The sequence below is a fragment of the Hemicordylus capensis genome, chromosome 6, assembly GCF_027244095.1.
Source record: "Hemicordylus capensis ecotype Gifberg chromosome 6, rHemCap1.1.pri, whole genome shotgun sequence".
Lineage (NCBI taxonomy): Eukaryota > Metazoa > Chordata > Lepidosauria > Squamata > Cordylidae > Hemicordylus > Hemicordylus capensis.
Genome location: NC_069662.1, coordinates 6,064,600 through 6,081,140, shown reverse-complemented (window position 1 = coordinate 6,081,140; position 16,541 = coordinate 6,064,600). Strand labels below are relative to the sequence as shown.

Genomic DNA, 16,541 nt, shown 5'->3' with positions numbered 1-16,541 from the left:
GTAGAGCACAGTTTTTGATTGTGTGAATGACCTCACTCTATAATTAAACATTTGGGGACATGAAAATAAGTTTTTTTTAATAATTCGATTCAGGAAAAAGGTTGACCTTATTAGTGAGATGTTCAGACAGACTGATATACATCCAAAAGGTAAGAAGGCCATCCAGCCCACCCTGTCTGAAACTCAGGGATGTCCACACACTGGCTCCCAGCCATGTCCACTCATTTGTGGAATATATAGAAATGGCGTGGGTCCCATTTGGTGGGTCCCATTTGTGTCCATTTCCAGTCATTCCAAAATAACAGAATCCTGGGCAGAATGGTGTTGAATGAGAGCCCTGTTTTAGGAAATGGAAGTAATTCAATTTTTTAAAAAAAATGAAAATGGCATCAATTGTTTATCTGAGTAAGGTTGGGGGCCCATCAGGAAGAATCTTGATGAATGCAGATCACTCCTGTGCTTTGCCTGACTGGGTTTTTCCCCAGGAACAAATAGTGACAGGGCATATAGCAGCCTGACCTCTGGGTGGGCGGCAGGGAGGATAAAAATGCAATAAATAAACATTGAGACACTGAGGGCAGATCTACACTTTGAGCCAGGTTTTCTACCAGTTTAAGTGGTAGAAAACTTCGCTTTCCCCAGAGTATCATGGGAATTGTACTTTCCTGATAGTATAATTTCTTGATGGGCATTCTTTCGAGATCCCTCGGTCCCCACCCCCACAACACATTCACAAACACCCACATGTAGCTTGTGAGAGGAAATCACTTTTAACCCCGTTAAAGTCTCTAGTACAGACTTGCTCCTCTAAGGATTTCTTCAGAAATCTCTCTAGCATAAGCCTTATACTCCTTGTCCAAAGGGGGACAGCAGAGACTCTCAGCCTGGGGAGCTTCTGTTTCCACTTCAATCCACAGACTCTTAAATCACCTGACTGACAAATACATGCAAATTCCCAACAGACCCTTGATTTTTAAGGCAAGGTTCCTAATCTAAGAGATCAGCAGATTCAATCGTCTCTCATCTATTCCTTCCCAGAGAGACTGAAATCCTTTACTGAGAAGATCATGAACTTGTTCATCTGGAATTTGATTTTTTTAATAGTTGGCCCATTCTGTAAGTATTTTATAGGGAGAGAGACCTGAGTTGCTAATAAGCTTCATGTGCTGCCTCTTTGGACTGCCTGGATCACACCAAAATCAAAACCAACGGGGCGTGCATTACTCATAAAGCACTCAAGGATCCATGGGACCTGGGCAAGACTAACTTTATCTTCATTTTGCCCCATTAGGCTGGGTTATACACCTTGTGATCTATGTTGATTTCATACATCTGAGGAAATAATAGGCTAAATGCTTATGTAATAATAATAATAATAATAATAATAATAATAATAATTGATTAAAAAAAATTCTGATCAAAGCTGCCACAAAGTTAATTTATATTAATGAATGTAATTCTTTTTCTTTCTTCCCTTGCAAAGGTGTCTTTTCAGAAGTGCAGCTGGTCCAATCTGGACCAGGAATGGTGAAACCTGGACAAACTCTCAGCTTGACCTGTGCGGTCACATTTTCTGATGATGATGATAGCATTGATAGCTATGCTTGGAGCTGGATCCGGCAGCCTCCTGGAAAAGGTCTAGAATGGATGGGATCTATAGCGCCACTTCTCAGTAGCACAGCATATGCTCCATCCTTCCAAAACCGGATAATTATTGCAGCTGAATCCTCCAAGAATGAGATTTCCCTCCAGTTGAGCTCCTTGGCAGCTGCAGACACGGCCACTTATTACTGTGCAGGAGGAGCACAGTGAGCAGAGCAAGGCAGGGACTCATACAAAAAATAGAAGGGGAAGTGGTTTACAGTAAGAACATTGTGTTTACAGTGGCTGACTTCTGGATTAATGAAATACCAGTGCAATATTGTTTGCATACCGGACTAAGGATCCAGACTAAGGAAAGATCATCTCCCCTTGCTCCTGCACCACCCGAAAATATGTCCTTCAGGCTCCATTTCCAGTCATTCCAAAATAAATGTGACCTGGAATGTACGGTAATGGATGGGAGTCCTGTTTTCAGAACTAAAATTGATTTCATTTAAACAAGAAACCAAAAAAAAAAAAGTGCACAATCCTGTAATTGGTTCCTTCAGACCACAGATGGAGTTCCATCACATGGTCACTTCCTCCCATTGGTCATGTATTGTTAGACATATTCCCCACAATACAGAACTCCACAGGGCACTGGTGTTGTTTTTTAATAGCTGAAGCCAGAAAAATGAAAATGATAATGAAAGGAAAATAAGAACTATCTTGTGACACTTCTATTTGCCCCTCTTCAGAGATCAAGTTGCGCAAATACATACCACAAACAAAGGATGTCAGTAGAGCTGACATATTTGAGCCAATATTTTCTTCTGAAATGATTTGTTCTTCCCTGTTCCACTCTCTTAAATGGGCTTTATTTCATTTGCATACCAGTTCAGTCTTTTCTATGCTGTGTTATTCAGCATCTACTGTATATAATACTCCTACATTCCTGCCCACTTGCATCCAAAGTAACACACACTGTGCAAATTTGAGAAGGACCTTCTGTCTGAGTGAGTCTGAAAAATGCTTCTTGCCATATAGGGTTTTCATAGGGCCTGTTGCCAAGGTAAATATTATTTCCCCCACTCTTGGGGTACAAATACCCTCAGTCTTCATTCTTCTCTTCTTTCTTTCTTTCTTTCTTTCCCTTTCATTCTTTTTTTTTTTTTTTTAAGAACAGAAATTTCTCCCAAGTGAAATCTGAAAAGAATGCCACAGTTCCTCCAAGGAGAAACTGATATTTGAAGAGAAAGTCAGCGTTCCTTCCCTAAAGAAACATCTGGGAATTTTCTCTGTTTCTCCACATCCATGAGCAGTGGCAGCCCTTAACCTGCTACCTCTGCAGAGGCCACTGCTTCACTAGGTTGGCGCCACTGCTAAGGTTTTCCTTGTCTCCTGCACCAGCCTCTAATTTCCCATCCTTCCTGCAGGGGGAAGGGAACAGAGCAACAGGAAGTGTGGGCTCAGACTTCCTGTTGCCGCTTTCTGCATCCCCTACAGGGAGGGAGAGAGGAGAAATTAGAAGCCAATGGGGGAGAAGAGGAAGAGCCTGAGGAGCAACAGGAACAAGAGGAGTGGCAGCAACTCATGAAACTCAAACACCATGTTCTTTGGCATTTCAATGAATGGTATTAACTAGCTAATGTTGTCCAGGACAACTGGGAATGGCTGTCATTAGTGCTCCAAAGTTGACACAATAACAGATTCTTGCCTGAAACTCTGGAGAGCCACTCCAATTGGTGTAGATAATACTGAGCTAGAGGAGCCAACTGTCTCACTCAGTATAAGTCAGCTTCCTATGTTCTTATGTTTGACCTGATTCCCCAGCTAGGATGATCCAGCCTGAAGATTTGAAGGGTCATCAGTAGCCCCAACCCCACAATAATCAGCTGTCCTGGTGATACCATAAGCTAGGAGTTGGTGCCACACTCCCAGAGCACCCAGCCTGAGCTCACCAAGAAGTCTTATACTGTTATTACCTTTACCGGGCAATCTATTATTGCCCCACAAAGAGGTAGTATATTTTTTAGTACCTGACAAGGAGGACAGATAAGAGAGCTGAGAGCAATTTCATGAGATGCTTTTAAGATTCATAAGAAGATATGGACCACTGTGACTTTCATCAGATGACCTTTCCAAACCATCACATAGGAAGCTGCCACATACCGAGTCAGACTATTGGTCTATCTAGCTCAGTATTGTCTTCACAGACTAGCAGCGGCTTCTCCAAGGTTGCAGGCAGGAGTCTTTCTCAGCCCTATCTTGGAGAAGCCAGGGAGGGAACCTGAAACCTTCTGCTCTTCCCAGAGCAGCTTCATCCCCTGAGGGGAATATCTTGCAGTGCTCACACATCAAGTCTCCCATTCATGTGCAACCAGAGCAGACCCTGCTTAGCTATGGGGACAAGTCATGCTTGCTACCACAAGATCAGCTCTCCTCTCCCAAGGACAACCCTTTGTTATACCACATTGCTGTAATCTAGTCTTGAAACAGGCCTCTGAATCTAAAATAAAGGATTGTGCATGACACTGATGTGGATAAGGTATGGTTGCCAGAACCTAAGGGGTATACTCGTGAGTCAAATGGGCCGTAAGCCAGAATTTGGCTTTTTAAAAGCCAAATCTGGCCACCTAGGCAACAGACCACATGAGTGGATAGGTACAATGGTTGCTGAATATCACCAAGTCCACGCACAACCATTCCACAGCATCTTCTGGTTCCGAAATTATGATTTGACAGCTCTAGCCAAACAAACTCCTCTTAACTTCTTTGCTTCTTGAATGTGGTCCTGGGCTGTACACCCTTTATGCAAATCTGCTAAGCAGGTTTCTGCTCTTCAGATAGAATCATGCAGGATTGCTCTGTGGCTTGACTGTGTCCCATCTATTCTGTACAAAAGAAAGAATGAGAAGAGTGGGAAGGAAACAAGATGAAATCCAAACTTGGTTTTCTCAATGTACTGAGTGTCTCACAGGGTGAGGAACCCAACACGGGGTTCAGTGCTTGATTCTAATACCTGCCCCCTTTTCCAGGGATCTTCTCCAGTCTACAACTCATTGAATCCAGATCAGGAATGGTTAGGCCCAGAGAGTCTTGCAAGCTGACCTGCATAGTCTCTGGTGCTGAGGACAGTGGTCGGTTCTGAGGCTAGCTTCGAAAGCTACCAGAGCCAGCGAGCGCTCTGTTAACCTCCTCTTTTTGATCGAGTGTCACCACGGTGTGCAGCGACACAAGAGTAGACTCCCGGGCTCAGGGATCTCTCCAGGATGCCCTGCGCACTCACGCAGGGCATACTGGAACTTCCGGGGGTGACGCAGCCCCCGACCCCCAAAGTCCTTGCCTGCTCCATGATGGAATCAGCATTCATGTGGGCAGCCGATCCGGCAGTCATGTGGGTAGCCGATCCAGCCGCCCAGGGGTCCCTTTTGATCATCTGTGGGGGTTTGCTCCCCGCAAACCCCCTTAAGGCTCTTCACAATGATTGTGTGAAGAGCCTCCATAAATAATAGTAATACATAAACAAAGCTATAACAACAAACAAACCAATATCACGTGGAGTGCTCAAAACTGGATACAGCAAGCATAAATGTCACAACAACCACCCTGAGTAGTGACTCGGTGTCTGACCTTGAGTAGGCAGGACCAGCACTAGACCCAGTCCTGAATCCTGAAGACCTGGGTCAGATCCCGAAAGAACCCCAAAATGGGAGTCCCCCTAACAGAGAATTTGCAGAAAATGAGGCTGCTAAAATGACACACTTGAAACCCTTGCTGAGGACCTCTCACACCATTGCACTCCCTGATATTAGAAAACACCCAGCACTAGCAACAGGTTAGCAGGCTCAGATAAAGAGCAGGTAGAATGCCAGTCTCTGAGATCTATGGCTGCTGCCTCAGGGCTTCCATTTTCCAGCTAATGACTTGGAATCCAGGAGTGGTAGTCTGAGTTCAGAGATATTTAAGGGCTCATCTACCTCTGAGAATTGGGGAAGCAAGCAATATTCCATGGAGCTGTCCATGGTGCTGAAACTCTTCTTGCCTCACTTTGCTGCTTTTTACACCTTTTGTCCACAGAATGGGAGAGGTCATTAAAATAGTTCATAGCAATTGATAGACCATGAACAAAAATTTCCTTCCTAGATAACTTCCATCTAGTCCAGCAGCTGCCAATCAGATGCTTCTGTGAATCTTACAAGTAGTTTATGAAGTTGCTGACAGCTAACTCTGAGAAAGTAAAGTGTGCTGCCGATTTTGACTCCTGGAGCCTACAGAGCCCAGTGGGGTTTTCTTGGTAGAATACAGGAGGGGTTTACCATGGCCTCCTCCCATGCAGTATGAGATGATGCCTTTCAGCATCTTCCTATATCGCTGCTGCCCAATATAGTACCAGCGGGGATTCAAACCGGCAAGCTTCTGCTTGTTAGTCAAGCATTTCCCCACTGAGCCATTAGGTGGCTGTAACTCTGAATAAGAAGCCTGCTATTCTAGTGAAAATACTCTGCTTCTAGCTATATACCAGTAGGTGGCATGGGAAGCCCTATCCTGGCATCTCCAAGATAGGGCTGAAAGAGATTCCTGCCTGCAACCTTGGAGAAGCCACTGCCAGTCCATGAAGACAATACTGAGCCAGATAGACCAATGGTCTGATTCAATATATGACAGCTTCCTATGTTCCTATGTTCATTAATACAAATAGAGATGTCCACAGGTTACTTTTACAACAGTTGGTTTGTTGGGCACATTCCCATGATCTTTTCAGCACATGGTAGCTACGCAAAAAGCCTTACCTGTATTGGCTCCTTGCTGCTTCAGCCTCCATTTTGTTTGCTCACATCTGACTGAGAAATACGAAAGCAAAACAGGCTTCTGAGAGGCCTAACTGGGCACTAGAGGAAGACAAACTGAATAGTGGAGAACAGTCTTTAGCAATGTAAGTATAAGAGTGGGAATACTCAGTCCATAATTCTTGGTGAGAAAATAGGGCTGTTGCACACACAGAGAAACAGACATACCCAAGTTACATGGGAAGCTACATTTCTATGAGTAGGGCCATCTAGATCAGAGTCAGGGAAGTTCACACAACCATAAATGTTGCAGAGAAATTACAGGAAGCAACTTTAACCGAGAAACAAGAGTTTGGTATTTATTACTAATTCAAAATAGGCTAAGAGAATGATAAAATGGTCTCTTATGGAAAGAGAGGGAACCTCTCAGTTTGAAATTCAAGATTGTAAGTAAGAAGTTGACAAACAATCCATGACTCCACCTGCAAACCAGTACATAGAGACCAAACACAGAGACAAGCATGTCTAGTGCAAAATCTGAGACAATGCTATGGGAAAATCAAAACAATAAACTGGGTAGGAGATGAGTCCTACCCCAATTTGGGGAGCAGGATGTGCAACCCTTGTGTGATTGTGTGTTAGATAAAAACAAAGTCAGAGGCAGGGAGTTTGTCAAACCCCAGCTGGCTAAGATGAGTACATCCAATTCAGATTCTGTCCCCAGCATTTGAACAAGGTGGGTGGGTAAATAATTCTATTCCGCTGGGGCTTGACAGTCAGTGAAGTTTCTGGCCTCCTACCTTGTTTTTGCCTAATACACTGTTGCAAAATGGGAGCATGCCCAGTTCCCAAAACCAAGTAGGACATCTCGTCTGCAGTGTATGGTCATGTAAGTCACCTAGTGTCTACACTGATTGGCAGCAGCAGCTTCTCAGGGTTTCAAGTGGATCTTTTCTAGCCCAACCTGGAGATGCCAGGGATTGAATTTGGGACCTTCTACTTGCAAAGCAGATGCTCTACCACTGAGCTACAGTCCAGATTTTGACTCTCGTTTCTGTCCCTTTTAAATTGGCATCTTTTCCACTTTGCAACTGATCCAGTCTGGCCCAAAGTGGTGAAGCCTGGAGGATCCTTCAAACTGACTTGTGCTGACTCTGATTAGTGGTGACTAGTGGGCATAGATACAGCAACCTCCAGGGAAGGGGCAGGAATGAATGGGAACAGGAGGAGGAGATACTGGGTGGATAGCCAAGCTGTGAATCACATAATGCTTTACAATAAAAAAAATGATTAAAAAGTCAACATGCAGATGAGATTCATGGTAAAATGTCAAAATCAGGGCCCACATATTTCATTAAACCACCCAGAGATGTAAGTTTGATTGATTGATTGATTGATTGATTGATTGATTGATTGATTAAAAAGCACGACAAAACCTTTGTGATTTCTGTGAGTAGTCAGATTCTGTTGTCCTAAAGAAAAAGAATTCCTTGTTATATGCCATAGGTGGCAGCATTTCTCTGAGTAGCTGGATTCTGTTGTCCTAAAGAAAAATAATTCCTAGTTACATGCAATAGGTGGCAGCATTGAAGAGACAGAAAGATTTGAAGATTTGAGTGCTCAGTTTACATTTAGTGACACTGGCTTTCAGGTATTGTGCTGCGGAGATGGGAGTCTTATGAATAATTACTGAAAAAATAAAACAGAAGCAGATGTCATCATGCATCATTCACCCAGTCTGCAGATCTGAAGGGTCTTCTGTTGTCCCAATCCCATGCCAATCAGCTTTCCAGGTGATACAATGAGCTAGAACTTCATGCTACACCCATAGAACACCCAGCCAGAGCTCTCCAGGAAGTCTGATACCATTAGCACATTTTCCTGGCAATCTACCCTCTGCCCTGAAAGAGAAAATGGGCCACTTTGACCTACACCATCTTACAATTCCAAACAGTCTTGAAGGACAAAACCTGTCTTACACTACATTGCTTTAGGCTAGTCTTGAAAATTACAGATTTCTAAATTGAAAATAAAGGATTGTGCATGACAGTGATGGGGACAAGGTCTGGAAAGGACCACATGAATGGATAGGTACAATGGTTGCTGAATATCACCAAGCAGAATCATTCCACAGCATTTTCTGGTTCTGGAACTGAGATTTGACAACTCTAGCCAAACAGCCTCCTCTTAACCTCTGTGCTTCTTGAATGTGGTCTGGGACTGTACACCCTTTATGCAAATCTGCTAAACCAGCTTCTGCTCTTCAAATAGCAACATCGATTGCTCCGTGGCCATGGGCTGGCTGTGTCCCATTCGTTCTGTACAAAAGAAAGAAGGAGAAGAGTGGGAAGGAAACAAGATGAAATCCATACTGGGTTTTCTCACTGGACTGAGTGTCTCACCAGGTGAGGAAGGACATGCGTGTAAAGCAAAACATTATGAACCCAACACAGAATCCAGTGCTTGATTCTAATGTCTGCCCTTTTCTCCAGGGATCTTCTCCAGTCTCCAACTCATTGAATCCGGACCAGGAATGGTGAGGCCTTTTAAAACCTTATTTTTTAAAAGTCAATAAATTAAATATAAGAAAATCAGAAAATCATAGATGAATCATGATCAAATATTTCCTGTATCAATATGACATAATCCATCTATAACTTATTCCACTAATACTAGGAGAATATTTTTTCTGAATGTTTTCAGAGTTATTATATTAAAATGAACAATTATTTCAGAATTATTATCTTATATTATTATCTCATCTATGGTAGCCTGGAAATGTAACAGACTCCATAGCAATTGAAGTTTTGGTATGGGCATGTATCACTGTGCTCTCACCATTATCCAAGTGTAGTTTGATCATTATGTGCATATAAAACACCCAACACTAGCACTAGACTGCTAGCACTGCATAATTCTTTGTCGTAAAACTATCACCAACCGGCATTATGGAAAACTCAAAGCAGTTCCATACTTTCTCCATGGCAAGCCCTTCCAATTCAACCATCATTTGCTGAAAACTTGTACAACAGCCCTAAATCACACACCAAAAATGTTGTGGGAAAACAAAACATAACTTTTGCAACATTATTGAGAGTGTTCAATCAATTTTAATGGTTCAAAATAAAAAATTCACCATCAGATTTTTTCAAGAGTTCTATGTCTTATTTCTAAGATAGAAGGAAGGAAGGAAGGAAGGAAGGAAGGAAGGAAGATAGACCAAGTCCTGTCCATATTTTAATTTCATATTTATTTCTCCCATCTATTCATCACCAGTGCAGAAAGAAAATGGTTCATCCGTGCAGATCACACAGAAAAAATGGCAACATAAACACAGTAATGGCAACGCAGCTACTGACACACAGTCATGACATCTTCCAAGTGCAAGCATTGGATGACTTCCCAACTGTCTCCCTGGCTGCCTGCCTCCACCCCTGACATTATCATGCCTTGAGTATTCCTGACTCTTCCAGATTTTGCTATGCCATGTACCACGGTGCAAGATGAATCTTGTGTTACTTTTGGAGGTCGCAGAATCTGTTCTGCTAGCTTCCACAGTGATTGACTGCCTATCAAAAACCTCCCCAGATACCCAAATGGTTGCTTTTAGATGTGTATCTGCATGTGTGCACATGCACCAGGACATCGCCTTCCTTTTCATCCAGGATCATCTCTTCACAGTGCATCCAAAGCCATTCTTTAAATTCCCCCACATTTGGGGGGGGGCTTCTTTGTGATGTAGCAATAGCTGCCTACAGAAGCAGAGAGCTGGAACACCCAAGATACATGTGCAGACCCCTGGGCTGCAACCCTAAACATATATATGTTAGAAACATATGTGGAGCAGTTAGTGTCAGGGTCTGCATCACTGTGGAAGCTACGGGGACACACTGATTTCCCACCATACAAATATCAAGAGCAATCCCTGAGCTCCACACCATCAAGAAAATGGCAGGTAGGATCAACATGCCTGCTAATTTAGGCAGTGCCTTGTCATTGCTAATTATTTGTTTGTACATGCCTGATTCCTTAGGTGCTTAAGGACTCATCATCATTGCTGTCCTTTTATAAAAAAATGAACCCTTAAAAAATCAGTAAATTAAATATAAAACCACAAAAAAATCACAAATAATTAATAACCCAATCTTTCTTGGATGAATATGTTGTCATCCATCTATAAATAATTCCACTAATACTAGGAGGGAATTTTCTCTGAATGTTTTCAGAATCCATGTATTATTATCCCACACATCTATGGTAGCCAGGAACATAACAGACTCTTAACTGAATAGATGATTTGGTATGGGCATGCATCACTGTGCTCTCAGCAGTATCCAAGTGTGGTTTGATCATTATGTGCATATAAAACTGCCAGTACAAGAGAATGCCGTGTCAGAAATCTATGACTGACTCACATGAAAGAGAAGTCAAAGCAATTCCACACTTACTCTATGACAACCCTTCCAACTCAGCCATCACTTGTTGAAAAGATGCTTATTGGTGCTTATTGAACTTGTTGGGAGATAAACTAAAAAAAAAAGAAATTTATTTTCCTATTGAGGTACTTCACATCCTTCTGATCTGTCCCTTCCCTCGTTGTACCAGCAAGAAATCCAGTCTGAGCAAGGGCTAGGGTATTTGGGAGACCATAGAACACTATGGAATAGCAACATACAGCTGACATCCAAGCTAAATTTCTCCTGAGTAGTCTTATTGGAATTCAGTAGTCCTGTAGAGTAATTCCTGAGTCGCATTCTTGAGTAAATAAGTCTGGAAGTCAATTGACGGCATGTACAGTACAACTGCCCTAAATCACATATCAAAAATCTTGTGGGGAAATATAGCATAAATTTACTTCAGCATCAGATGTTATCAAGAGTTCTCTTTCTCATCTCTGAGATAGATAGATAGATAGATAGATAGATAGATAGATAGATAGATAGATAGATAGATGATAGTCCATGTCCTTTCCGTAGTTTAATTTCATATTTATTTTTCCATCTACTCATTTCCAGTACAAAGAAAAAAATATTCAATATGCAGATCTCAGAGAAAAATGGCAACAGAAAGAGTGTAATGGCAACTTAGGAACTGACATTCAGACCAGATGCCTTACAGATGCAAGCATATTTAGCTGTAACTCCTGAATAGCACTCTTGAGTTACTTAGTCTGGAAGTCAATTGGCAACATGTACAGTACAACAGCCCTAAATCATACACCAAAAACTTTGTGGGAAAATAAAGCACAACTTTTGCAACATTACTGGGAGTATTCAATCAATTTCAATGGCTCAAAATAAAAAATTCAGCATCAGATAGAAAAAAGGAAGGATTTCATATTTATTTGTCCCATCTATTCATCCCCAGTACAGAAAGAAAATGATTCATCCGTGCAGATCACACAGAAAAACTGGCAACATAAACACAGTAATGGCAATGCAGCTACTGACACAGTCATGACGTCTTCCAGGTGCAAGTATTGGGTGACTTCCCAACTGTCTCCCTGGCTGCCTGCCTCCACCCCTGAGATTATCATGCCTTGAGTATTCCTGACTCTTCCAGATTTTGCTATGCCATGTACCATGGTGCAAGATGAATCTTGTGTTACTTCTGGAAGACGCAGAATCTGCACTGGTTACTCCCACAGTAATTGACTGTGTATCAAAAACCTCCCCAGATATCCAAAGGGTTGCTTTTAGATGTGTATCTGCATGTGTGCACATGCACCAGGACATCGCCTTCCTTTTCATCCAGGATCATCTCTTCACAGTGCATCCAAAGCCATTCCTTAAATTCCCCCACATTTGGGGGGTGGCTTCTTTGCGATGTAGGTATGGCTGCCTACAGAAGCAGAGAGCCGAAACGCCCATGATACATGTGCAGACTCCTAGGCTGCAACCCTAAACATATATATGTTAGAAACATATGTGGAGCAGTTAGTGTCAGGGTCTGCATCACTGTGGAAGCTACGGGGACACACTGATTTCCCACCATACAAATATTAAAAGCGATCCCTGAGCTCCACAGCATCTAGGAAATGGCAGGTGGGATCAACATGCTTGCTTCTTTAGGCCTTGTCATTCTTTTGGGGCTCATCATTCAAATTATATATTTGCACATGACTGATTTTTTAGGCACTTAAGGAATCATCATCATTGTTGTTCTTTTAAAAAATGAACCCGTGTGTGTGTGTGTGTGTGTGTGTGTGTGTGTGTGTGTGTAAATTAAATATAGAACCATCAAAAAATCACAAATTAATCATGATCCAATCTTTCTTGGATAAATATGATGTCATCCATCTATAACTAATTCTGCTAATACTAGGAGGGAATTTTCTATGAATGCTTCCAGAATCAGTGCATTATTATCCCACAATTCCATGGTAGCCAGGAAACTTATTAGACTTGGTCCCAAAAGACATTTTGGTGTGGGCATACATCACTGTGCTCTCACCAGGTGTGGTTTGATCATTATGTGCATATAAAACATCCAAAAACTGCCAGTACTGGAGAATGCCAAGTCGGAAATCTATGACTGACTCATATGAAAGAGAAATCAAAGCACTTCCACACTTTCTCTATGACAACCCATAACCCTTCCAACTCAGCCATTACTTGTTGAAAAGATGGTTATTCATTGAACTTGAAGGGAGCTAAACTGACAAAAGAAATTTATTTTCCTACTGAGGTATTTTACATCCTTCTGTTCTGTCCCTTCCCTCCTTGTACCAGCAGGAAATCCAGTCTGAGCAAATGCTAGGGTATTTGAGAGGCTATAGAACACTGTGGAATAGCAACATACAGCTGACATCCAAACTAAATTACTCCTGAGTAGTCCTATTGAAATTCATTAGTCCTATAGAGTAACTCCTGAGTAGCACTCTTGAGTAACTTAGTCTGGAAATCATTTGGCAGCATATACAGTACAACAGCCCTAAATCAGTATAGCATAACTTTGCAACATTATTGAGAGTGTTCTATCAATTTCAATGGTTCAAAACAAAAAATTCAGCATCAGATTTTATCAAGAGTTCTATCTCTTATTTCTAAGAAGAAAGAAAGAAAGAAAGAAAGAAAGAAAGAAAGAAAGAAAGAAAGAAAGAAAGAAAGAAAGAAAGGCATCTCAAGTAGATAGATAGATAGATAGATAGATAGATAGATAGATAGATAGATAGATAGGACAGACCAAGTCCTGTCCATATTTTAATTTTGTATTTATTTCTCCCATCAACTCCTCAGTACAGAAAGAAAAGTATTCAACCGTGCATTTCACACACACACACACACACACACACACACAAATGGCAACAGAAATGCAGTAAAGGCAACCCAGCTACTGAAATACAGACCTGACATCTTCCAGGTGCAAGCACTGCTATCTTCTCCACTCACAAAGCAAAACAGTTTCCCAATCCAGAAATTTCATGGTTGGAGCAGAAGAGATGGAATCTTGATGCAAATCTTTAGATGACTCCCTGTGTATACATCCGTGAGAATTGCAGGTACAGAATCTGTCATTTATGACTGCAGAAGCCCAGCCATGCTTCTCCAACATCCAAGATGATGCTTTTTTCCTCTTTAAATGAAGATCAGTTTTAGCACTGGCAGAAACTATTGTGGGATGGTATAGCAACCACAGTGGTACACTTCAGTACAAACACTTTTTACTGTGATGTGGATAGGAATAGAAGATTTTCACAATCCATACTCCACCTCTAAAGTAGCCTGGTTTGCCCTAGGAGCAAAAAGGTACAGGGGGAAATTGCTGGAGGAGATAGGGATAGATTGACAGGATGATTCAGAGATTTATGGGGAGATGAACTTAAGAGGCACAGCAATTTCAGATATTTATATCTTGTCACAGACATTCACCACAATGATAAAACAGATGCTGACGGAGGAGTGTTGGGTGACATCCCAACTGGCTGGCCAGCTGCCTTCCTCCATCTCTACAATGTTCCTCCCCTGAGTATTCTCAAGTCTTCCAGATTTTGCAAAGCCATATATCATGGTGCATATTATTATAGCGGCAGCTACTACCACAGTGATGTGCGGTCAATCAAAAACCTCTCCAGATGATCAAACTATTGCTCTTAGGTCTGCATGTGCATTTACACACAAGCACCAGGATGTATGTAAACCAGGGGTAATGGTTTACACCATAACAAAATGGTGTAAGCCATTTTCAACCAAGGTCAGCTCTTGGTAGTGCATCAAATGCCATTCCTGAAGTTCCCCCACATTTGGGGGATGGCCTTTTGGGGGTGTGGGGATGGTTGCCTACAGAAGGACAGATCCCAAAGACCCATGGTACACATGCATAGATCACTGGGCTGCAACCCTAAACAAACCACATGAATTTAGAGCGACAGAGGGAAACTTCAGAGAGGAAGCCATGTCTAAGAATTCTGCCCTGTTCCTCTACACCTCTCTTCTTATCCTTTGCTGCCAGTTTGCAGAGGAGTAGCTCTGGACATTTCAAGATGGATGTTTCCTGCCAAATGTTGCTTTCTAGACTTACTCCCAAGTAAACAGCTTCAGAACTGGGCCATATATGGGTGGAGCATTTTAAATACATGTAAGTGGACAGCAGGAAACCTGTGGGAGATGGTTTTCTGCCAAAACAATTATCAGAGCATTATGATCTGATACGTCTATAGGATGATAGCTAATTATCATAGAGGGGGGAAACATTTTCACAATTAGAACATCACCTCTAAAATAGTCTGATTTGCCCTGGCAGCAAGAATGTTCAGAGTAAAAGCCCTGCACAAGATTGCAAGAGAGTCCTGCAAGAGATCTCTGATTGATTCAGAGATTTATGGGAAGATGTCTATTATTGCTGCATTATAAGATGCCTGCATTATTAGGTATTGTACCTCTCTAATGACAAGGGGTACAGCAACCAACCTCAGAATTGACAATGAAGGCATTGATGTAGTGGATAGGTTCTGCCTTTTAGGATCGACCGTCAACAGTCAAGGATCCAGCACTCAAGAAATACGCTGCAGACTAGCACTTTGTAGGGTCACAATGAAGGCCTTGGAACGGATATTTAGATTCCGTGACATGTCTACATCAACAAAGATTAGAATTGTTTGGACCATGGTTTTTCCAGTGACACTCTATGGATGCGAAAGCGGACTTTGAAGAAGCAAGATAGAAAAAGCATTGACTCTTTTGAACTTCTGAACTTTTTAAAAGACTTTTGAGGATACCATGGACAGACAAGAGAACAAACAAATGGGTCATAGAACAAATCAATCCAGAATTTCCACTCGAGGCACAAATGACCAGACTCAAACTATCATACTTTGGACACATTATGCAAAGACCCAGCTCCCTTGAGAAGTCCATAATGCTGGGGAAAGTTGAATGAAAGAGAAGAAGAGGACCACCAGTAGCAAGGTGGATGGACTCGATCACTACAGTAATGAATGCACCACTGAGAGACCTTAAAGGCCAAGTTGAAGACAGATCTTCCTGGAGAGAATCTATCTATGTGGTTGCTAAGAGTCGACACTGACTTGACGGCACTTAATCAATCGATCAGTCACCCCATATATATTGTATACTGACTCATCCTGTAACCACCAACAATGTTATGGTTCATGAGATTTACTTTGGTCTGTTTTAGAGCTCCAGTTTCAAATATTTCTTTCTTGTCATGGCCTTTCCCTGGAACAATAGAACAGATGCTTGTGTAGGAGCATTGGGTGATTTCCAAACTGCCTCCCCAGCTTACTGCCTCCACCCTTGACATGATTATCCCCTGAGTATTCCTGATGCTTCCTGATTTTTCTACACCATGTACCATGGAGCAAGGTGTACATTGTATTAATAGTAAAGATATCTCCTTCCTTTCAAGCAGGATCAACTCTTTGCAACGCATTGAATGCAATTCCTGAAGTCCCCCAACATTTGGGGGGTGGCTCCTCTGGGGTGTGGGGATGGCTACCCACAGAAGGAGGGAGGCGAAAGGAACACACAGACCCCTGGGCTGCAACCCCAAACATACATATATCTGCCCTATACTTCTCACTCCTCCTCTTATCCTTTGCTTCCCATTTGTAGGGGAGTAACTCTGGACATGGGAAATTTGACCAGCTGGAAACCTGTCGGAGATGGTTTTCTGCCAAAACAAGAACTGGGCATTGTAATCTGATACATT

The 16,541-nt window shown here is 42.1% G+C and overlaps 1 protein-coding gene and 1 long non-coding RNA gene across 6 annotated transcripts in view; one reads left to right on the top strand and one right to left on the bottom strand.

The window, feature by feature from the left end:
* LOC128329543 (uncharacterized) overlaps positions 1-16,541 on the top strand; it is a 471,544-nt gene that overhangs the window by 232,331 nt on the left and 222,672 nt on the right. The window lies entirely within an intron of this gene.
* LOC128328774 (uncharacterized) overlaps positions 1-16,541 on the bottom strand; it is a 55,902-nt gene that overhangs the window by 20,605 nt on the left and 18,756 nt on the right. For 2 of the 5 annotated variants that reach the window (XR_008309391.1, XR_008309387.1), the window contains exons 2-3: positions 6,375-8,689; positions 1,251-4,475 (exon numbers count right to left, since the gene is read on the bottom strand). This is a non-coding gene — a long non-coding RNA (uncharacterized LOC128328774). Of the gene's footprint in view, positions 1-1,250; positions 4,476-6,374; positions 8,690-13,719; positions 14,166-16,541 lie in introns of those variants that run through there. The other 3 variants (XR_008309388.1, XR_008309389.1, XR_008309390.1) reach the window with 3 other exon arrangements.